Genomic DNA, 24,743 nt, shown 5'->3' with positions numbered 1-24,743 from the left:
TTTTATTTTGTTTCTTTGTTATTTTTGTGTTTTATTAGGTACATGATCATGAGGAGTCACGAAAAAATCAAAAAAAATTAAAAACAGAGTCAAAAACAGAAGAAAAAAATTTTTCACCCTGGAGGACGCACGGGCTGGCGTTCAACGCCCAGAAGGAGCATCTTTCTGGCGTTCAACGCCAGAACAGAGCACCATTCTGGCGCTGAACGCCCAAAACAAGCAACAATCTGGCGTTTAACGCCAGGATGCGCACACAGAGGACAATCTGGCGCTGAACGCCAGAAACAAGCATGAAACTGGCGTTCAACGCCAGAAACATGCATAACATGGGTGTTTAACGCCCAGAACGTGCATCAAGGGGCGTTTGAACGCCAGAATGATGCATGAAGGCATGTTACATGCCTATAGGGTGAAGGAATGGTATTTCTTTTCACCTCAGGATCTGTGGACCCCACAGGATCCCCACCTACCACATTTCTTTTAATCCTATTCACACTCTCCTAATCCAAATCTCATTCTCAATGTCACACTTCCCAAAAACCTTCACCAATCACCTCAATTCCTCTTCCCAACTTCCCCATTCACCATTCACATCAACCCCTCTTCCCCATACACCCCACCTACCCCCACTACTTTCAAATTCAATTTCCCACCCTTTCCCACCCAATATGGCCGAACCTATACCCTCCCCTCTCCCTATAAATACCCTTCTTTTCTTTTACATTTCCACACAACTCAAACCCACATTCTCCCACATAGCCGAACCCTCTCTACCATATTTTCTTCTTCTTCTTCTACTCTTCTTTTCTTTTTGCTTGGGGACAAGCAAATTTTTAAGTTTGGTGTGGTAAAAAAGCCTAAGCTTTTTGTTTTTCATTCACCATCAATGGCACCCAAGACCGGAGTCTCCTCAAGAAAAGGAAAAGGGAAGGCAAAAGCTTCCACTTCCGAGTCATGGGAGAAGGAGAGATTCATCTCCAAGAGCCACCAAGACCACTTCTATGATGTTGTGGCAAAGAAGAAAGTGATCCATGAGGTCCCTTTCAAACTCAAGAAGAATGAGTATCCGGAAATCCGACTTGAAATTCAAAGAAGAGGTTGGGAAGTCATAGCCAACCCCATACAACAAGTTGGAATTTTAATGGTTCAAGAGTTCTATGCCAATGCATGGATCACTAGAAACCATGACCAAGGTATGAACCCAAGTCCGAAAAACTATATCACCATGGTTAGGGGAAATACTTGGATTTTAGTCCGGAGAATGTGAGGTTGGCGTTTCATTTGCCTATGATGCAAGGTGATGAACACCCCTACACAAGAAGGGTCAACTTTAACCAAAGGTTGGACCAAGTCCTTACGGACATATGTGTGGAAGGCGCCCAATGGAGAGTAGATTCCAAAGGCAAGCCAGTCCAACTAAGAAGACTGGACCTCAAGCCTGTAGCTAGAGGATGGTTGGAGTTCATTCAAAGATCCATCATCCCTACAAGCAACCGATCTGAAGTTACTGTGGATCGGGCCATCATGGTTCATAGCATCATGATTGGTGAAGAAGTAGAGGTTCATGAAGTCATAGCCAATGAACTCTACAAAATAGCTGACAAGCCTTCATACATGGCACGGCTAGCATTCCCTCACCTCATATGCCATCTATGTTATTCAGCTGGAGTTATCATAGATGGAGATGTCTCCATTGAAGAAGACAAGCCCATTACCAAGAAAAAGATGGAGCAAACAAGGGAAGCTCCTCACGGCCTCCAAGAAGAACATGAGGAAGTGCATCATCAACAAATGCCTCAAGGAATGCACTTTCCTCCCAACAACTATTGGGAGCAACTCAACACCTCCTTAGAGGATTTGAGCCATAATGTTGAACAACTAAGGGTGGAACATCATGAGCACTCCATCATTCTCCAAGAAATAAGAGAAGATCAAAGAGCAATGAGGGAGGAGCAACAAAGGCAAGGAAGGGACATAGAAGAGTTGAAGAACATCATTGGTCCTTCAAGAAGAAGACGCCACTAAGGTGGATTCATTCCTTGTTCTTTATTTCTTTCTGTTTTCGGTTTTTAATGCTATGTTTATTTATGTTTTTGTGTCTCTACTTCATGATCATTAGTATGTAAACCATGCCTTAAAGCTATGAAATAAAATCCATTAGTCCTTCACCTCTCTTAAAAGAAAAATGTTTTAATTCAAAAGAACAAGAAGTACATGAATTTCGAATTTATCCTTGAATTTAGTTTAATTATATTGATGTGGTGACAATACTCTTTGTTCTCTGAATGAATGCTTGAACAGTGCATATGTCTTTGGATCTTGTTGTTTATGAATGTTAAAATTGTTGGCTCTTGAAAGAATGATGAACAAAGAGAAATGTTATTGAGGATCTGAAAAATCATGAAATTGATTCTTGAAGCAAGAAAAAGCAGTGAAAAAGAAAGCTTGCGAAAAAAAAAAAGAAAGAAAAAATGGCGAAAAAAAAAAAAAAGAAGGAGCAGTAGAAAAAGCCAATAGCCCTTAAAACCAAAAGGCAAGGGTAAAAAGGATCCAAGGCTTTGAGCATCAATGGATAGGAGGGCCTAAGGAAATTAAATCCAGGCCTAAGCGGCTAAATCAAGCTGTCCCTAACCATGTGCTTGTGTCATGAAGGTCCAAGTGAAAAGCTTGAGACTGAGTGGTTAAAGTCGTGATCCAAAGCAAAAGAGTGTGCTTAAGAGCTCTGGACACCACTAACTGGGGACTTTAGCAAAGCTAAGTCACAATCTGAAAAGGTTCACCCAGTTATGTGTCTGTGGCATTTGTGTATCCGGTGGTAATACTGGAAGACAAAGTGCTTAGGGCCACAGCCAAGACTCATAAGTAGCTGTGTTCAAGAATCAACATGCTTAACTAGGAAAGTCAATAACACTATCCGAAATTCTAAGCTCCTAGAGAAGCCAATCATTCATAAACTTCAAAGGAAAAAGTGAGATGCCAAAACTGTTCAGAAGCAAAAAGCTACAAGTCCCGCTCATGCAATTAAATTAATATTCATTGATATTTTGGACTTTATAGTATATTCTCTTCTTTTTATCCTATTTGATTTTCAGTTGCTTGGGGACAAGCAACAATTTAAGTTTGGTGTTGTGATGAGCGGATAATTTATACGCTTTTTGGCATTGTTTTTATATAGTTTTTAGTAAGTTTGAGCTACTTTTAGGGATGTTTTCCTTAGTTTTTATGTTAAATTCACATTTCTGGACTTTACTATGAGTTTGTGTGTTTTTCTGTGATTTCAGGTAAATTCTGACTGAAATTGAGGGATTTGAGCAAAACTCTGAAAAAGGCTGACAAAAGGACTGCTGATGCTGTTGGAATCTGACCTCCCTGCACTCGAAATGGATTTTCTGGAGCTACAGACCTCCAATTGGCACGCTCTCAACGGCGTTGGAAAGTAGACATCCAGGGCTTTCCAGCAATATATAATAGTCCATACTTTATTCGAAGATTGATGACGTAACTTGGCGTTAAACGCCAAGTTCATGCTGCTGTCTGGAGTAAAACGCCAGAAAAACGTCATGATCCGGAGTCAAACGCCCAAAACACGTCATAACCTGAAGTTTGACGCCAAGAAATGCCTCTACACATGGATTGATCAAGCTCAGCCCAAACACACACCAAGTGGGCCCCGGAAGTGGATTTATGCATCAATTACTTACTCATGTAAACCCTAGTAGCTAGTCTAGTATATATAGGACATTTATCTATTGTATTAGACATCTTTTGACCACTCTAAGTCTTTGATCATTCGGTCACTTGATCGTGGAGAGGGCTGGCCATTCGGCCATGCCTGAACCTTCTTTTACTTATGTATTTTCAACGGTGGAGTTTCTGCACACCATAGATTAAGGGTGTGGAGCTCTGCTGTACCTCAAAGATTAATGAAGTTCTATTTTCTTTTATTCAATTCTCTATCTTATTCTTATTCCAAGATATTCATTCGTACTCAAGAACATGATGAATGATGATGAGTTAGATAACCCTCATTATTATTCTCACTGATGAACGCGCGTGATTGACAACCACTTCCGTTCTACATGCAACAAAGCTTGAATGTGTATCTCTTAGATTCCCCAACAGAATCTTCGTGGTATAAGCTAGATAGATGGCGGCATTCATCTGGATCCGGAAAGTCCAACCTTGTCTGTGGTGTTCCGAGTAGGATCCTGGGAATCCGGAAAGTCTCACCTTGTCTGTGGTATTCCGAGTAGGATTCCGTTCATGAATGATTGTGACGTGCTTCAAACTTTAACCTGCTGGGCGTTAGTGACTAACGCAAAAGAGGGATTCTATTCCAGTAGGAGCGGGAACCAACCGGTGATTGGCCGTACTGTGACAGAGTGCGTGCATTAGCTTTCACTGCGAGGATGGGATGTAGCTATCAACCATGGGTGATGCCTCCAGACTGGTTAGCTGTGCGAGTGACAGCCGCACAGGTTATTTCCCCGAGAGGAATGAAAGTAGCCACAGCTGATAGTGAACCCCTATACAAAGCTTGCCATGGAGAGGAGTAAGAAGGATTGAGTAGAAGCAATGGGATAGCAGGCGTCCGAGAGCTCTACAGCATCTCCATTCCGCTTATCTGAAATTCCTACCAATGAATCTGCATAAGTATCTCTATCCCTTTTATTATTCCTTTTTATTAGAACAATCCAATTATCACTATTACAAATGTTCAATCCGCCTAACTGAGATTTGCAAGGTGACCATAGTTTGCTTCATACCAACAATCTCTGTGGATTCGACCCTTACTCACGTAAGGTTATTACTTGGACGACCCAGTACACTTGCTGGTTAGTTGAACGGAGTTGTGAAGAAAATAAACAGTGCCATAAGAGTATACATCCTTTATAAACAAATAACAAGTGATCACAATTTCGTCCACCAATATGCACGGACTGCTTTAGCCCTACGAGAACTCTTTTAGCAGGGATTTTGGATTTGAGACTTGTGACACTATCTTCTAAGTCATCATGTTGATATAAACTCTCATAATGTTCAAATTCAATTGAATTTTTAAAAATAGTGGAACCAAATTCATTAAAAGCTAGTATAACTGCTCACCACAGAAAGTATAGAATCAATATCATTATGCAGATTAACCACCACTGTTGATATATCAAATGAGTCACTGCATCCAGTATCCTATAAAGAGAACCATGGGAATACTACTTACAAATTATAAGATATGCTCTTAATTGAATATGAATTAATTTTTTGGAGTAACATTAGATAAAAGAACATACAGTAAGAGTAGCAGAAGCAATGTTTAGAACTGCTTTAGGGTGATTCATCTCCATAATCTCCTTGTCATCACATATCTTCATGACTGTGTAAACATGGTCATACTGCTTAATGTTCGATGCTATGACATTTAATTTGAAGAGTAACCTCTTATCCATCATGCTATCTAATGTTGGAGGGTAACCTTCTCCATCAGTGGCCTATTAATATCCAATAGACTCCAACATAAGCTAATTCTGTGATAAACATATAAGAGAAATAAAAACTAATGAATGTTTTAAATTATTTTCTCATTCTTAATCTGCTCAACTTGCCTCCCACAAAGTTGTACCGTTTTTCCTGTCTTAAATCAATAACATCAAGTTTTCCGTTCCATCATATACAATTACCTCGACCTTAAACCTGAAAGAAAATCTCCGTTAAACTTAGACTAGATTCAACACTTAAGTTCAGACCAGATTCAACGGAAGAATAGACCATATATTTATATTAATAAGAACACACCATATATTTATTTATTAATAAAAATGAACCATATAAATTAGAATGCTTATTACACTGGTTTTACTGAAGTAAGTATCAATTTCCTAGTATAATTTTGTTACATGTATATGAGTTACAACTTAATACTTTATCTATGAACTATTTTTTTCATCTCAAGTAATTATATATCCCTTTTTTTATACGTTTGATATATCACCAGGTATTGCCTACACTACAATACTCATATAGATGTGTACTATAATTACCAGGTATTGCTACACTACAATATATTATTTTATTATATCTTTTTGTCCGTTCAGATTCACTAATATGTGTAGTTCAAAACTTGTTCTTCCATGGTTATGAATTACTATTACTAATACCTTCTTCGGACACTTTCGACAGGATTTATAAAACAATCATCCTTTTCAGCATTGATTGAAACAATAGTACTGGCAATCCATGTAGGTCCTTCCTGAAAACAAATTAACCGAAAAATAAAGTTATATCTAATGCTAATTTTATACATTTGAGATTCCAAAATATATTATATTCGCCTGGGTAGAGCTTAAAACTTCTTAAATTTTTTTCACTACAACATCTCTATTTCTTAATTTATCTGCACTGAAACGTGGACCATAGGATGAAACTTGACTAATTCTTGCCGAATTAGATGGTTTGTTAGAAAAAAGCCTCCTACAAAGTCAAAAGTTTAATTGCATAAACCTGATTAAAAATTATTTTATTTCATAGCCGACCTAATTACATGTCATACTAACATATTACAAAATTCTTTGACCTCATCAAGGCCGGGGTTAATACGTAACTTGAATATATTAAAATGACTTTGCACCGATATTTTTTTTGAAACAAATTGGAGTTTCTTGTGAGTCATCTAAAATCATTATGTTTATGAAACTAATAACCACCCTATCTAAATCATCTAATGGATTTAAGCATACCATTTCACCTATTGGGTTTGAAAAACTGTGCTATAATTATTAGTGGCTCCACGCTACTTTCTTTTAGATATGGAAGTTTTTGGTTGACCATATCTCTAAACAACACACAGCCAACACTATTATTTCTTAACAATATTCAGATAGACAAAAATGGTCGTTAGTTGTGTAAAAATAAATATTTGATAAAAGCAAAACTGAAAATTTATTATTTTACTCAAGGTTATCAAGAATCACAGCCAATCTTTTTGTCTCTTTTTCTTTGCTAGTTATCAGTTATCTTGGATCCTCTTTACTAACCATTTTTCCTATGACATCTACACGACATTTCAAGTTAATATGAAAACTAACATAATGAAAAAACTAGGTTGCATTTCACATCTTTTCTAAAAAGAACTCATAAGGTATAGTCATACCTATTAGCACTGAATCTTCCAGCTTTTTGGCAACCAACAACTCCGAAATAGGCTTAAAGCAAAATGCTTTAAAGGATATCTTGGTTTAGCAACAGGCTGAACCATTGTCCTATGTAAAAAATTTATGGACCATCTATTGTTGGTTGTCTTGATTTTTTCATGTTGTCCACCACAATAAAATGCGTCATGATGTACATCTTGAACTCCAAAATTTTGCCTCTCCATTTTTTTACCAAAAGTTTAGTTATTGAGGTTTGGATTCTTCCACCCTATAAATCATTCAGTCATAATGTCAATATATTACTAGTAAAAAAATCAATAACTTATTAAAAAAAAGTTCAACAAACTTACCTAAATATCTTGGAGAACTATCTCTATTCCATTGATATCATTTGTATTAAATCTATTTGGAACTTTCTAAAGATGGACAACATAAACCTGGAAGTTCCAATCAAGTTTTCATGCATTGACATCCATTGATGTATCAAACATCTCTGCCATCTTTGGATTAACCAAACTAATAGAGTAGCACGTGCATTCGCACAACAACATATGTTTGTTTAGATTTAAAAAGGATAAGATTAATTTTATAAAAAATATGAGTTATATTAAATAATATCAAGAAAAAATTGTATATATAATTTGAAACACGATGTTTAGCAAAGGAATATGATTAAAAAAAGGACAAAAAATATAATAATATAAAAATTATCGATATAGTAATAGAAAAACTCAAGGATATAACAGTATAATACTCGTTATCTAACAACTATAATTTATACTCGATGTACATAATTTAAATTTAAGACATAATCTAAGATGACTACCAGTTTTTATTTTAACAAAAAAAAAAGAATACCTTATTATAAAGAAATATCAACATTCTCTAAAAAGATGAATTTTTTAAACACCTTACCTTTTTAAATTTTTTATTTATTCTTATTTATTTTAATTTATATATTGTACTCTATATTTTATATCCTTAATGAAATAAAACAATTTTATCAAAGTTAGTCAATCTATCATCAAAATTAAAGCCTGATTAATGAAGCCCACTCCTAAACACTTTGGTCATTATTGCAAGATCTACAATTACAATTACATCACTGAATAAAATATCACTAATTGACCATTATAAAAATATTGAGCAATAAAAATGATACTACACAAAAGAAGTCAGGATGAATTTGGTAATAATCATTATGTAACTAATGGCATACTGTAATCGACAAATCATAAAGTATGATCTATATTTTATTCACCAAACTGGTGCATAAAGCAAACTACATTGAAAGTAATGCTCCAAGACAAACAAAAAAACCAAAGATTCAAATTCAAATATAAAAAAAAGTAAAACTAATATAACCAATTAGAAATATAAAAAGCATAGAACCTCCTTTGCATAACGTGACCATGACAGGTTTATGACCGAAGAGAAAAAACATGACGGATTATAGTAGAATTTGAATCCAAATTTGCAATCAACATTATAATTATGTTATAGTTCCAACAAAGTACAATAAAAAATAAAAAAAATAATAGTTCAATTTATATAAAGAATATTCCATTTATACATTTTTTTTCCTAATTACCCTCGTTTAGTTTAAGATTATATTCTTAAGTCACAATAGAATCGGAGATTATGACCTCAATCCATAAATATATTAAATAATGTCAGATCTTTATAGACTTTATAGAATTATACCAAATTTATTCTTATGCCCAATTGAAGCCTTGGATAATTTAGAGTTCTGTCCTAATATCCCTAATAGCAATCATAGTTGTCATCTGTCATTCTTTCATAAGAATAAAAAATGGACTATTAAATCCTATTAATCATGATCAAAATTAAATCAAGGATGTTGAATAACTCACAACCTCTCTATGAGTCTAAAATAAAAACAAATAAAAGAAAAACAGTTTCTTCAAATGAATATTAATGTCATTAATTAGTATAAAAAAAGTTTTAGAATAAAATATATAATTATACACATTAGTTATTTTGAATTTTGGCCAATAAAAATTAAGCCTTTAAATCTCTATAAAAAACAAAAAGCATAGAATTCTCATTGATAATGTCTATAAGAATAGCTATACTAAAAAACTTAACAAAAAATATACCATATTCCTCAAATATCAAGATTCCATAAATGATGCATTGTCAGTTAACTACAAACAAAAAAAATGCTGCATCTTTCACTATTTCCATAACAATATGCACAAGGTTATAACTTATTATTCTTATAACAAACGCACAAATCAAATTACAAAACAAAACAACAATTGAAAAAGATAGTTAAAACTGAAGAGAGCCAACCAAGATCAAAGAATTAATCAACAACTATAGGAAGAGTAGGTAGAAATCACATCTCTCTACAAACAATAGTAATACAATTTCATTCAAGATGTAGAATCGAACCAAAAGATTGATGACCATTAGAATTTAAATGTAAATCAGGAAATATGGTCTCATGTGATATATTTATAAATCAATTTAAAATTAAAATAGAATGAAAAATAATAATCTTAAAACATAACTACTTTCCATTATTCAAGATCTAGAGAATACTATAAGAAAATACAAATTTTGAAGAAATAAAAACAGGATATAACAATAAAATAGTAACAATAGTAATAACAATAATAATTTTAATGTCATCACCATCAAACTGCTTGCATAAAATATAAAACATGTTATTAAATAGTATTTCTTAATCTAACTCATAGCAAATAGGAAAGGCCATATCATCATCAAGAATGGGTATATGCATATAGACCATATTTTTTATCATGGCCTAACAAAGTGAAAAAAGAAAATACAAAAGTAGTTCCCCTATTCAATATCTAAGCAAAGAAATAAAATAAACTCCATTTAGAAAAAAAAACAAGGATATCCATAAACTAAGAACTGGATTTTTTAATTTTTATTTTGTGAGCAAATTAATCAATCTTTGAATATTAAAATGATAGTTTGTTCCACAAGTCGACCAAAAATAGATAAATATTCCACACTCCACCCAAGAAGCAATTATCTTAAATTCTAATAACACAACTCCTAAATAAAAAATGTAAAATTTTTAAGTCCCTTAAACTTATTAAAATGTACAAATTACCCAATACACGTGCATTACACCTCTTTAAACTTTTAATTACGTGTAAATTGTTCCTTTGAGCTTCCCTAAGTTTGTAACTATTATACCCTAAACATGTGTTACTTTTATAACCAATTAATAAAATAATTACCACTAGGTCTAATTTACATACCTTGAAATATTTAGGGGTTCAATTTATACACTTTTAATTCAAGGCCTAACACGTCCTTGAAATAAAGTACAATTAACTTGGCATTAGAATTTTTTGATTAAATGTAGAAAAAGTAGAGACAAGGAAATATGACAAAATAAGAGAAGAACCCGTATGATTAGTCAAATAGCACACCTCATGTCGATGGCTGAATTAATAATTTAGGTAATTTAAAAATCATATAAGCTCCCAATCACAAAAATACCACAGAGCCTTTCAGTTCCAACTCATGCAACCACAAAATAATCATTATTTCGTGGCAATTTTATATTATATAGTTAAGAGGTTGTTCTAAATTATATGTGATATTTTATCAAACATGATGCGCGCATTCAATAGTTCAAAAGTTTACACTTGATACATTGAGACCCAATATTCTTATTCTTCAGCTTAATTATATTGATTATAAAGATCAAAAATAGAAGAAAATTTTTCTAATTTAATAGGAACACATAATCTATCATAGTTCTATCACTATTAATATCACCATGATTCTTCTACCATTGCTATCATTACCATTCACCAATTTTACCATGATGTCTTTTACTGTCACTTTTCTTTAACCATATAATCTCAATGTTAAATTTTAAATCTATATTATAAGAGCAATGATATTTATCATTATTAGATTAGCAAAGATAAATTTTAATTATATTAAGGACATAAGGCTCTATATTCTAAATCAATTATGGAAATATGAATGTACACTGTACACATATAAGATAAGTTATACGAACAACTAATTTGAATCACCATAATCATTCATTTGAGCATAGTACCATGCAAATAAGAGTAGAATTATTACTGTTATTATGAAAATTTAAGTACTCATCATACGGAGATAGAAATACCAAACAATGTAAAAGTGAAAAAATTTAAAAATAAACATGAACATAGACCCATAATAGGAAGTTATAAGTGAAAAATATAGAATGTATATTCTTTTGCTATATAAAATTATTCTCATAATAAATGAAATCACGTAAGAGATGATGACATCAACAACAACATAAACATAAAAGAACAAAACTTGCATTACACGTTTTACATAAAGTGTAGTCTTTTTCACCTTTTTCTTTTTTAATTTATGTCATAGATGTAGACTTGGTCACTATTTAAAATATGGTATTTTAAGCTTTGACCTGAATTTATAGTTTTAAATGTATAGTACAAAAGAACATTGACTCTAGATCACTGATTTGACAATTGACATTTAACTATTCACAACTGATTTTTATGTGTCTTGCCTAAACCTATCCCATTTTTTTAAATTTGTTTATTAAGGTTGCATATAACCTAGTAACTAAAACTACTTCTGAAATAGAAGAAAGAAATTATAGATTTGACATCTATTTGTTGACAGTTAATTTTTATGCATATTGTCTAAATCTAACTCTATTTTCTTATACTTGTTGATTAAGGTTGTCTATAACTTAGTAACTATTGAAAACTATTTTTGGTATAGAGAAGAGTGCAAAAGAAAGTGAAAGAGAAAATAATACCTAGCTCAACTGCTCTGACCTCCTACACCATAATCAATAATCTTATGAAAGATAACCTAAATAGCACCTATAACTCCTCATTCCTCAAAACACAGAAGAGAATCCCAATGATTATAGAAGTTTGTAATTGCTATTTTTTTAAAAAAATCAAATAAAAAAAATTACATGTGAGATATAACTCTTCTAAATTAAAAGATTAAACAAAGGGGAGCAGAAAATTATCATCATATATCAAAAATTATCTAATCACACAATATTATCACTATATATAAAAAATAAAAAATAAGTAAAATATAAAAAATCAAAATTTAATTGAACATTTTTCTTTCAACTAAGACTAAAATTATAACACGGTTGAAAACCAATTGAATCCTTACTTTAATCCTGATTCAAAATTTAGAAGATCAATATCACAATGTTAAAACATAAAGAAAAAATTATGAACAAATTAAAAAACAACTAAAAGCTAGTTAAATATTACCAAGAACTATATATAGTTAGTAATTCACATACAAATATAAATAATATGTTTAAATATTCTATACTTTGGAGTCATATTAGTAACACAAATACATCAGAATTGGAGGCTAAAAGCAATGTGCATCTCTGTTTTAGAAACATATTCTATTAAACTAATAGAAAAGTAAACGTGTCTCTTAAACAAAAATTTGGGGTTTAACATGTGCTGCTTACTAATATTATTCCAAACCAAAATTTTTTCACTATAATAGCATATCTCCCAAATATCTGTACAAATATAATATACCAAAAGAATACTTATATAAGTTCAGTCATTCCATTACTTTTACTTATAAACCAATCAACATACACTAATCTCTTATATATAATAATTACTTTTTTTAATTATAGAAGTACATATAGATATAGTATTGATAAGGGAATAAGGTAAACATAATATGGTGATGAAAAGCTTACAAAATTAAAGCAACATTAATAATTAGGTGAAGCAGAAAAAGGTTGACCCATTAGAAGATGATATGATACTCACTAATCTACAAATATACTGAGCTGCTGACTTGCCAAAGTCATCTTCCAAAATCATGATGCATAAAAAAATGACATTGATCAGAAATTGAATAAATCTACAATACATAAATAGATGTTTGAGTAAAATACATTTACACTCACCTATTTTAGAATTGTCCTACCAAATGGGGATGATTTTGTAAATCAAACAGCACAGTACTTTTTAAATCATACTGATACATATATGTCTATTTTTTTTTGTAATATTTTAAGTTTTTGGTTAAGAATATTAATTTCAACAACAAACAATGCACAAAAATAAAGCACAATAAAAAATTATAAAAGTTCAAAAGTAGGGTCTTCTTTAACTTACAATGGTTTGACAGAAACTCCCAGCAGCTAGAAACTGTGCCATGACTTTCATTCTTCCAATCCAAAAGGAACATACTATAAGAAGGAAAAAGTACATAAAAATGTAATAAATCTGAACTAACTCAAAAAAATAGAACATAAAAGAGATTGTTGCAATAAGTGAATTTCTATTTTACAACCTTCTTAAACTGCAAAGATATTTTATACAGTTTTCATAGGCTAGTATCAATGTCCACACTCCAACTATAATAAAATTTAGCACTACTTTTTTTAAATTCACTTGCAATGCATTTTATTAATTTAGGACATACAACTAATCTAGTTAAGTGAACCTAAGAGCACAAAAGTCACTTGGAAGTACACTTTATGAAGATTAAAAGTTTTAACTACAGAAATAATGATATAGTAAGAAAGAAACATAAAAGCATAAAAAGAAAAAGAGCACTGGATATATTAATTCTTAGCTCAGTATCTAACCAAAACTAACTAAAAAAAGATTGAATTCCATAGAAGGAAGAAATCAAATCAAAATTGAATAACCTACGAAATTGGCGGTATCGTAAGCAAGTTATGATGGGTTCGATTCTTCACTGCAATCGGTCCTGCCCGAGGTGATTTGACTCCTCTCTCCTATTGCGCTGCCCAGATGAGTTCTTTCCTCTCTTATTTGGCACCGACAAAATTACAAAAGTGAATTGGAGTTGGTTGTAATGGAGTTTGATGGGGGTAGAAGAGAATGTTGAACAAACAAGAGATGCTGTTGTAGCTGATTTGTGCAAATTCTTCAGCTGATGAAGATATTCATTTATTTGAATAGATTGATTCTTTTTTGCATAAACTCAAAATTGGAAGAGGGGTATTTGAGTTTTTCAATAAAAATAAAAGAGGAAAGAACCAGTAAGAAAGTAAGAGAAATAGAAAAAGAGTAGAGTGGAGAGCAAGTTTTTTTTCAACAACTCCCTTTGACTATTCTCACCTAATTCCCTACCTTCTGAATTTTTGTTTTTTAAAGTAAAATTTATTTTAAAGAAAATACAAAATTATAAGAAAATGACATGTCAGCACTAACTCTTCTTAGTTTACTAGTATAAAAGATGTTCTAACACAACTAACACCTGTGTTTAAAACCTGTATTTAAAACAAATAGTTTATAAACTGACTGTGTCAACCTTATATAGGGCTCTGTAAATTTTGAACATTAGGGTAAAAGAGTTTGTCGCACTTGGGCATGACTATTTTATTAATAAATTTCTGCATTGTGAAATAAAAGCCACGTGTCAAACAATAGGAACATCCACTTGTCGAGCATATGTAGTACCACTTGTCAAGCAATGAACTACTTACTATATTCTTATTATATATTAACTAGAGTGAGACCCGCGCAATGCGCGGAGAGGTAGATTATTTATACTATATAGTATATTTTAATAAATGTTATATTAAAAATATTTTAGAGAACATATTATAAATAGATTTTGAATTTATTTATTTTTAAAAAAGACATAAGTTATTTATATTAGAGTTATACAAAACCGCATTTTCCTTTTTTTTTTCATTTTTCGATTTGCATTAATGGCTACACTTTGTCTTTTCTTGCGGTTTTTTGTTTGTAAATAATGAAAAAAATAAATGAATGAGAATGAAAAAGATATAAAAATGTTATATTAAATTTAAGAAATTTTTGATAATTAGTATAAGAGATTAAGAAATGAAGAGTAGTAAGAGTCTTAATATGTGTAAGTTGTAGAATTTGATTATTTGTATGAAATTTTTTATAATTATTATTATTATGACACTTTTAATGTATGTTTATTACATTTAATTAGTACTTGATGTTTCAATTGAATAATAATACATAAGAGTTTTTTGTTTTAATTTTTTTAAAACATTTTACTAAATAGTGATTAGTTGATTTTCATCTAGCAATTTTGGGTATTAACTCTTCTGGTCTGTCATTACCACTGCAAATTCTTCTACAACAAAGAGAATAAGACATGGTCAAAGAATGATAATCCATTCTAAGTAAATTGTGGAAGCAATACTGCACATGTGGAATAACAATTTGAAAAAGAGGAACACGTAAATGTAAATTGTGGAAAAAGTACTCCACATTTAAAATAATAATTCATAATTTGATGATGAAATATTGCAATCGATAGTATATAGGGAGCAATAATTTTAAATGCACATTAATTTTGGTTGTGACTGTTGGACAGAACCGTTTACAAAAGAGGAATACATAAACTTGTGCTACTTGCAATGAGTTCATAATTAAAATGTTATTATTTATAACAAATAAATAGGACTATTGAAAATGATATTAAACAATGAGAAGAGTAAACGGCAAAGTTGAAAATCTTTAAGAAGATACCTGGGACAAATTTCCTACGTTGGCGGCGCCGAATGGTGACCTTGGTCTGAGACCCAGAATCGAGCTCTGACAGAAAAACCGCAAGAGGAGAAATGGAGTTTGCCCTAGTTTCTGTAATTTATGCAATGCGGCTCCGCTGGAGATGGACATCGCGATGTACAATTTGTTTTGAGGAAAAAACAATGGCTCATGGGACCGGAAGATGATGGAGGAAATAGGATGGGACCGGAAGAGGATGGAAGAAATAGGATCTTAGTACGGAGAAGTGCTAAGAGGGTGAGGGTTTGAGAAAGGTAATAAACTCTTTGGTTTTGAGAGCTTTTTGTTGGGGTAAATGTTAATTTGTGTTTTGTTGTTTTAGAAATAAGGATTGATTTGGTGAAAGTTAATTTGTTGGTTTTATTGTGTTTTTTAGTTTTTTTTTGTGTTTTTTTTTATGTGAAAATAAAAGTTGATTTGGCAAGATTTGAGTGGTGGATTCTAAAATTTTTCCAAGTAAGCGTTGGTGCTGACATGGCGTTAGTAGAAGAAGAGAAATAACTTAGGAGTAATGTGGGTAAACCTATGTACCTACTTTTATATATTAAGAATAGATAGATACCTTAGACTTTTTCATAACAAAAAAGTGTGCATTAAATACACTTTATGACTTTTGAGATCCATGTTCTAAAAAATATAAAGTGTAGGAAAAATTGAGATTGTTTGTAAATCTGATATATGATAAACCAACTAAGACCTAGATTACAAACAACGTAAATGATCTCTTCTGAGATATAAAGAGCGTACAATAAACAAAGAAGCAAAATGAATAAAGAACACTTGAAATTAGATGAACAACAATTAGTTTTAATCTAAACTACTTGTTCCTCTAAAGTTCTCCCAATATTGGAATATCCTTTCTTCCTTCGTTGTAAGCTAGTTTCATAAAATGTGCTAAAAGTACAACTTCTTTTTGGGTACAATTGGTAAACTTTTTTATATTAACAGTAAATGAGTGAGAAAAGCTTTTTTCAAATGCTTTAACTTATTAAACACATTCATATTTTGGAACAAAAAACGTATACATTGAAATGAATGCTTTTCTTAGGTCATTTTATAACTTGTATACCTTCTTTTTTTTCTTCTTAAGAGGATGAAGAGGAGAAAGATTTTGAGAAAAATAGAAAAAAATTTTGTTGAAAAACACATAATTGTTATTGAAAACAAAGAAATTTTAGTTGCATTTTGAATTAAGTAGATTTTTTAGCTGAATAGCAAATAAAAAAAAAACATAAAAATTTTAATGACATAACACATAAATTTTAGTTGCATGACACAATAATTATTTTGAATTGTGCAAATTTTTAGTTGAATAACAGAAAAACACAAAAATTTTAGTTGCAAAATATAAAAATTGTGTTTCCTTCCTTTATTTCTCTTTCAACAAGTTGTGTTTTATTCTTAAAAAAATTCTGTGTTGCACAATTTTTATCTTTTTCTCTACAATTTTTTTATGTTTCTATTTAAAAAATTGTGTTTACTTTAAAAAAGTTTGTGTTTATCACCATTAAATTTTTGTGTTTATTGTCAATAAATTTTTATGTTTTTTTATCTTATTTCTCTTCAAAAAGTTGTGTTTAACTTAAAAATATTTCGTATTTATCATCGTAAAATTGATATATTTACTGTCAATAAATTTTTATCTCTTTTTAGTTAATTTTCCTTTAAAAAAAGTTGTGCTTATCTTAAAAATTTTGTTCGCTTATTATGGTAAAATTTCTATATTTTTTTTCTTAAGTTTCTCTCTAAAAAATTGTTGTATTTATTTTTAAAAATTTGTGTGTTTACAATTACAAAATTTTTATGTTTTTTGTAAAGATTTTTTGTGGTTTTTTCTTATACATCCTATTTCTTTTTTATAGAATTTTTAAAAATTCATAAACAAGTAAACAAAAAAGGAGAAAACATAAAAGATCGGAGAAGTAGAAGATCGAGAAGAAAAAGAATGGGAAGAAAACAAGAAAATAAAGAAATGAGGCAGAAGAATTGAAATTAGAGAAAGAATAGGATATAGAAGAAGAAGGAAAGCTGCTGAAAGTTGAACACTTGAGCAAGATAAAATAAAAACACATTTTGAAGTATTTAATTAGACCTAATTACTTAAATATTTGTACATTCAAACTTTAAAATATTATTTTTATCTATAATTTATTTTATAGTTGTCAAAATCGAACTGATGATCAAATCGATCAGGTACTAGCTCACTGTTTCAACTAATGAGTCAGTGGTCGAATCATTAATCTAATAATAATTAAATAAATATATAAAATTATAACAAATTAAAATTGAAATGATAAAAATAATAAATACAAGATTTATTATTGAACATCTAAGTCATAAAAATAATATTTTACATCACTGAAATCTAATAATATTTAAATAATTAGTAAATTAAATATAAATGATAATATAAATTTAAAATTAGTCAAAGTAATAAATCTATTTCACTAAAATAAAAGGTTATGTATTAAAATTTTGGAGTTAATGAAAGAACTTTTAAGAATTTATATTATTAAAAGGATAATATAAAAATATACTGAACAAAAAAAGATAATATGATGAAAAAAAAATCTTGTTGCTGCATACTCTATATTTAAAATAGATTTTGCTAACTTCTGCCCTAAGGCCATAGGTTTAGCATATCTTAAAAAGAAATGTTTTATAAAAGTTATTGCAAAAATTAATTTTTTTATGTTTTCAGTACATTAAATACATCAAAAATATTAAAAATTTATATTATTATATTTTTAAAATGTTTCCTTAGGACACAAGTTAGTTAAATTCATACAAAATTATTAGCTTAGTATATAAGAACAATAGCAGCTGAGTAACATAGGTGTATGGCATAAGGCCTTGGGATTTGTAGATTTCACTGTTTGACTCCATTTAGTTGTTTTCTAGCATGTTTACCCGTTTTACTGGACCACCATCTACCATAGGCATGCGCGTATTGATTGGTTGACTGGTCCGGTGTGGGTATCGATTTTGACCAGTTTAGACATGTGGTATAAGGCCTTAGACATTGCAAGTCCCAGGTTCAACTTCCATGTGATGCTGTTTTTGGAATTAATTTTCATATAGTTATTTCCTAGCGTATTCACACATTTTATTGCATCACGTGGGCATGCACGTGTTGACTAGTAGTTGACCACATAGTTAACTATTGACTGGCCTGGCTCAGTTGCTGATTTTGACCGATTTGTACTAGTTTTGACTGATTTTCATCGATTTATTTTCTTACACGGTCAAAACACCAATTCAAACCAATTCAAAGTCTAATTCCCTGGTTTTTCAGTCAAACCAACCGGTCCAGTTTGATTTTGACAATTATAATTTTTTTACATTAAAATTATCAATTTCAGTAATAATTCATTTTCAACTTTTACCAATTATTTTTTGGAAAAAGAGTAAACCACTATTTTTATCCACAAAAGTTAAAAATACTGACACATTTACCCATAGAAAAAGAAAATTACTATTTGTACCCATCAAACATGGGTTCTGCACAAAAAATTATTCAAACACTAAAAAATTATCTAAAAATCCCAAATTATCTGTATCATCATCCACATCATCATTACATTACTCTCTCTCTCTCTCTCTTTCTCTCTCTCGCTGTCTCTCTCTCTGAAACATGCGTATTGTTACAACAGAGGCACCATATAACACCCAACCACACAGAGCTTTACGCTTAAGTCGTAAAGCAGAGGTGGCGAGATATTACAACCTCTAAAAGAAAAAGACATCTTATAAATATAGTTGAAAGAAATTATAACTAGCAGCCTTGAAGAAGAAGTTAAACAAAAGCCTATCAGAAAATCGCATCACACTTGTCCGGATAAGCATATAAGGATAAACAAGATCGAAACGAAAGATAAAACATTTATAAAGATCAGAGTTCCAAAAGATATAAATATCAAGCTCCAGACTCGATCTGCAAAGTTAAGGCCGACCAGAGTGTATATATATATATATATATAACCCAAAAGACAAGATAATACACCTATTTCTCCAAAACAACCTCTAAGAGAGACAAAATACAATATATACATTGTGGAGAATATATCTACATATATACATAGCTTAAACACAAAACATAACAGCCCAAAATGAAATCTTCGCTTGCATAGAGAATCTCTAGATGCTTAACGAGGTGCCTCTCGACCTGCATCTAAAAGATAGCAGAATATGTATAGAATGAGAACCGGGGGATCTCAATATGGTTAAGGTGCCTGCATAGATAATATATAAGGTCCCAAGAAAGCCAGAGACATTCCTAGAACTCTGACACTCAAAATCAAACTTATAGTTCATACTAAGCCAAAATTTCGATAATCTATATAAAGGATTCTAGTTCTAATATAACTATTCACTTTCCATTTCCTTCACATCTCCTAACCACCATATATAGAACAACCCTCGTCACACCTCCGCCATATGAGGGATCTCTTAATTGCAAACACATACAATACAATCAAGGAAAACATAACTATGGATAGCAAATACAGCAGATAGGACAAGTAGCAGCTAATTACAGTTAAACAATTAGGCAAGCCAAAACAAAGCATACTCAAACAAAAAATACAAATACATATGATGCATATCTATTCTATGGCTGATGATATCATCTGTCAGTTATATAGCCAAACCCGATATGCCTGGTAGCTAACATTGGATAGAACACTACAACACAGAGCAAGTGAGACTAAATCACAATCCTTGCTACTACTCGCGTAACCCAGGGCAAGTGAAAAGAACTACTACTGCTGCTACTACCTAGGTAGGTGTTTACAAACTCAACCCGGAGCAAGTAAAATAAACTACTACTGCTGCTACTACCCAAGTGACTCAATCACTGACCCGTAGCAAATGGGACGAATCACAATCCTTGCGTACTGCCCAAGTTCTCAAACGTTAGCCCAGAGCAAATGGGACGAGGCACAATCCTTGCTACTGCCCAGGCATCTCAAACATTAGCGCAGAGTAAGTGGGATGAGCCATAACCCTTGCTGCTGCCCAGGCATCTCAAATACTGATATTAAATTCCTTATCTCTTAATCGTCTCCATTCGTAATCATAATCATGTTCATCATCATATCTCAATCTCATAATCATTTGCATTATCCTCACAATCACCATCAATCATCCTCATTATTATAATTATCCCCATCATAACTTAACATCTCAACATTCATTGCTCACACACATAATCTTCATCATCATTGCCTCGTTACACTTAGTCCATTTTTCTTCAATGTCAATTCAACACCTTCAATATGTGATAAACCCCATTTGTAGGGTTTATCTTATGCTTGATTTAGGGGATTTTATAACCTTTTACCCACATTTATCCATTGAAATAGCATGGTTTTATAACTTCTCCTTTAATTGTGCTTAAGAGTGAAAACATGCTTTTTAGGTCTTAAAATAAATAAATTTAATTCACCTTGATTCCATTAGATACCTTGATATGTTTGTTAAGTGATTTAAGGTTTAGGAGGCAAAGATTGGATCAAGGGAATGAAGAAAGAAAGCATGAAAAGTTGGAGAACTCATGAAGAAATGAAAGAACCGGAAAGCTGTCAAGCCGACCTCTTCGCACTTAAACGACCATAACTTGAGCTACAGAGGTCCAAATGATGTGGTTTTAGTTGGGTTGGAAAGCTAACATTCGGGGCTTCGAAACGATATAAGATTTGCCATAGTTGCATCATGCATAGGTGCGCGCACGCGCACAGTACGGGGACGCGCCGATGGTGGCACATGACCCACTTAATGCAACACGTGGCCAGCGAATTCTAAAGCCTTTTGGGCCCAATCCAACTCATTTCTGATGCTATTTAAGCCAAGGATTGAAGGGGGAATGAACATACTTTTCATACTTTTGATCATTAGTCATAGTTTAGTTTTAGAAGTAGTTTCTAGAGAGAGAAGCTCTCACTTCTCTCTACAATTAGGATTAGGATTAGGTTTAGTTCTTAGATCTAGATTTAGATTCATCTTCTTCTACTTCTATCTTCTCAATTCCTTGTAGTTACATTCATTCTTCTTCTATTCTTTTGTTGTAATTTCCTTTATGTTGTTCTTATACTTAGTTGTAGATCTACTATTGTTCCTTCCATTTTCTTCCAATTCAATTTGAGGTAATTCATAATAATTTTTTCTTCTTTAGTTTTCTATTGTTGATCTCTTGCTTTTGTAGTTATGATCCTCTTTAATTCTTGCCATTTATGTTGTTTACCTTTATTGCCTTCCAAGTGTTTGATAAAATGCTTGGTTGGATTCTAGAGTAGAGTTTTATGTTCTTGGCTTGGAAAGGTAACTTAGGAACTCTTGAGTTACTAATGTCCAAGTGATTGATGATTGGGAGCCATTGACTCTAGTTCTCACTAATTGAATTAGTGGAGAGTTAGGACTTATGGACTAGGATTGATATAGCTCATTTGACTTTCCTTTACTACTAGTTAGAGGATGATTTAATGAGATTAATCTTTGCCAATTCTCGTATTGTGGTTAGTGATTAGGATAGAGATCCTTGACCACCAACCCTTGCCAAGACCTTTTTAGCCATTAGTTTACTTTCTTGCCATTTATCTTTCTTGCCTCTTATCAAAACCCCAAAAATGACTCATAACCAATAACAAGACACTTTATTGTAAATCCTAGGGAGAACGACCCGAGGTTTAAATACTTTGGTTTATAGATTTTAGGAGTTTGTACTTGTGACAAACAAATTTTTGCATGAAAGGATTATTGTTGGTTTAGAGACTATACTTCAACGCGATTTCATTTGTGAAATTCTAAACCGTCAAAAATCCATTCATCAATATGTTCACTCTTATTCCGAAGCCTAAAAGCTAGCTATCGAACCTCAAACCGGAGTTACAGAAAGGAAGGTCAAACAATTAAAAATAGAATTTTGTGTGAAAAATAGGGCTTGTACGTACGCATCATTGCCGTGCGTATGCACGCACCAGACGAACTTCTCAGCCTGTGCGTACGCACCACAGTGTGCATACGCACAACTTGTAAAATTCCCAGGGTGTTTGTACGCACACTCCCTTGTGCGTACACACGAGCCTCAATATTCACTCTGGTTTGTGCGAGCGCACAATAGTGTGCATACGCACAAATACCAAATTTTCTGGTTTTTTGAAAAATTCTGTTTTTAAACCCAAACTTCAAACGCGCATAACTTTTTTGTTAAATCATTTTTTTCCGTTCTTCGAATGTCATGAGCTACTCGGACCTAATTTTTGTTTAAGACAAGTTTCACCAAACTTGAGGGTTTGAAGGCCAAGTTATATCGCGTCAAAGTTGGTTAAAAATTGTGTTTTTACCAAAACTCAAAACCTCAAGTTTTTCATACCAAAATCAACCAAATCATAACCAAATTTCAATATTTATATACTCCTACACATTGTCGATTATTCCTCACTTACTTCTCAATTATTTCAACACTTAACAATTAGACCCCAAACTTACTAACCCATTCCAACAACTCCCAATTCTCAACAATTTTCATCAATCATTCATCATCACAACTCAACAGTCACCATTCCAAACACAACTACACAAATCTCAATTTAACAAACTTACCCGGACTTACGGGTTACGACCTCTGGCCCAAATTTTATCATCATAATCATTATGCATCACAACATTATCAACCGTCATCAAGAATCATATTCATCATTATAACCAACAAAACTTAATGATCATCATCATTATCATCTTCCTATACATACTCATATCCAACCTCCAAATCAAATCCACCGCACATATTACACACACACACATTCAATTAATCAACACATACAATTTCAATATATCTTAGGGGCCACTAGCCTAAGTTTTCACGCAACATTATATATTATCTATGAGAAACCAAAATCATACCTTGTCCGATTTCTCCTTATGCCCAGAACACCTCAAACCTCCTCCACAAGCTCCAAGTCTCCAAATGTCAATTCAACAAGCTCAACTACCAGAATTTTGTTCCAAACTACCAATTGGACTCCAATTTATATGAACTCAATCTAATTTCATACAATTCATTGAAAATCACTACTAGGGCTTACTAATGTCAACAATTCACAAAGGTTAAGATTTTCTTACCTCATCCACTAATGATTGGGGTAAAACTCAGCAATTATCTAATGTTAGATTATATCTAAACCACCAAAATTTTTCAATACCCAAATAAAAAATGTGAAAAAGATAAGAACAGAGAAATGGGCACGAAAATTAAAGATTATTACCACTTTTTTGGGGTTAGAACTAAAGAGTTCAACAAGACGAACGCGTGACCACAAATGAGTCGTCAATCAGAAGTTTGAATTGAAAGTTACGGAAGATTGAAGTTGGAGGTGATTTTGGGGGTTAGGTTTCCTTCTTCAATCTCTCTTCCCCTCCCCCCGCTCCTCGTTTTGCAGCGTGTTTCATGAGTTATGAAGGGAAGAGGAGATGTTTGCAATCTTATATATGCGAGGACTTGGGCCCAAAATGGTCCGATCCAATTGGTTTAGTTCGTTGTCCCAATTTTGGGTCAAAACCTTTAAAATTAGTGTTAAAATTCATATTATAAATATTTTTACTCTTCTAATTTTTCAAATTTAATTTTTTAATTTCTTAAATAATAATTAATTTATTGATTAATTAATTATTAATTACCTAGGATTTACACACCAACAATAGTAGCAAAACACATCAAATGGAGAAGAACCAAACACCAATTGAGCCGGCGCAATCACATCATCACAGAAGAAATAGATCCAAGGACACAAATTCAATCTGCAAGGTGCAAGTCCACCAGCAACAATGATGAAGGGGTAACAGAAAATGAGAGAAGAGATGAAGAGTCTGAAGGCTACCACTGTAGAACTAGGCATTGAAGTCAATGGTGATGGTCTTTACTCCTCAGCACTGTCCTCTGGTTCTCCGGCGACAATAACTACCAGTGGATGAAATTCTCCTCCAATCTTCTTGCGAAGCCACGAAGTCCAATCCTCGTCGGAGACTGCCT

Source organism: Arachis stenosperma, chromosome 3 (genome assembly GCF_014773155.1).
Source record: "Arachis stenosperma cultivar V10309 chromosome 3, arast.V10309.gnm1.PFL2, whole genome shotgun sequence".
In the NCBI taxonomy this organism is placed as follows: Eukaryota; Viridiplantae; Streptophyta; class Magnoliopsida; order Fabales; family Fabaceae; genus Arachis; species Arachis stenosperma.
This window is presented reverse-complemented; position numbering follows the sequence as displayed.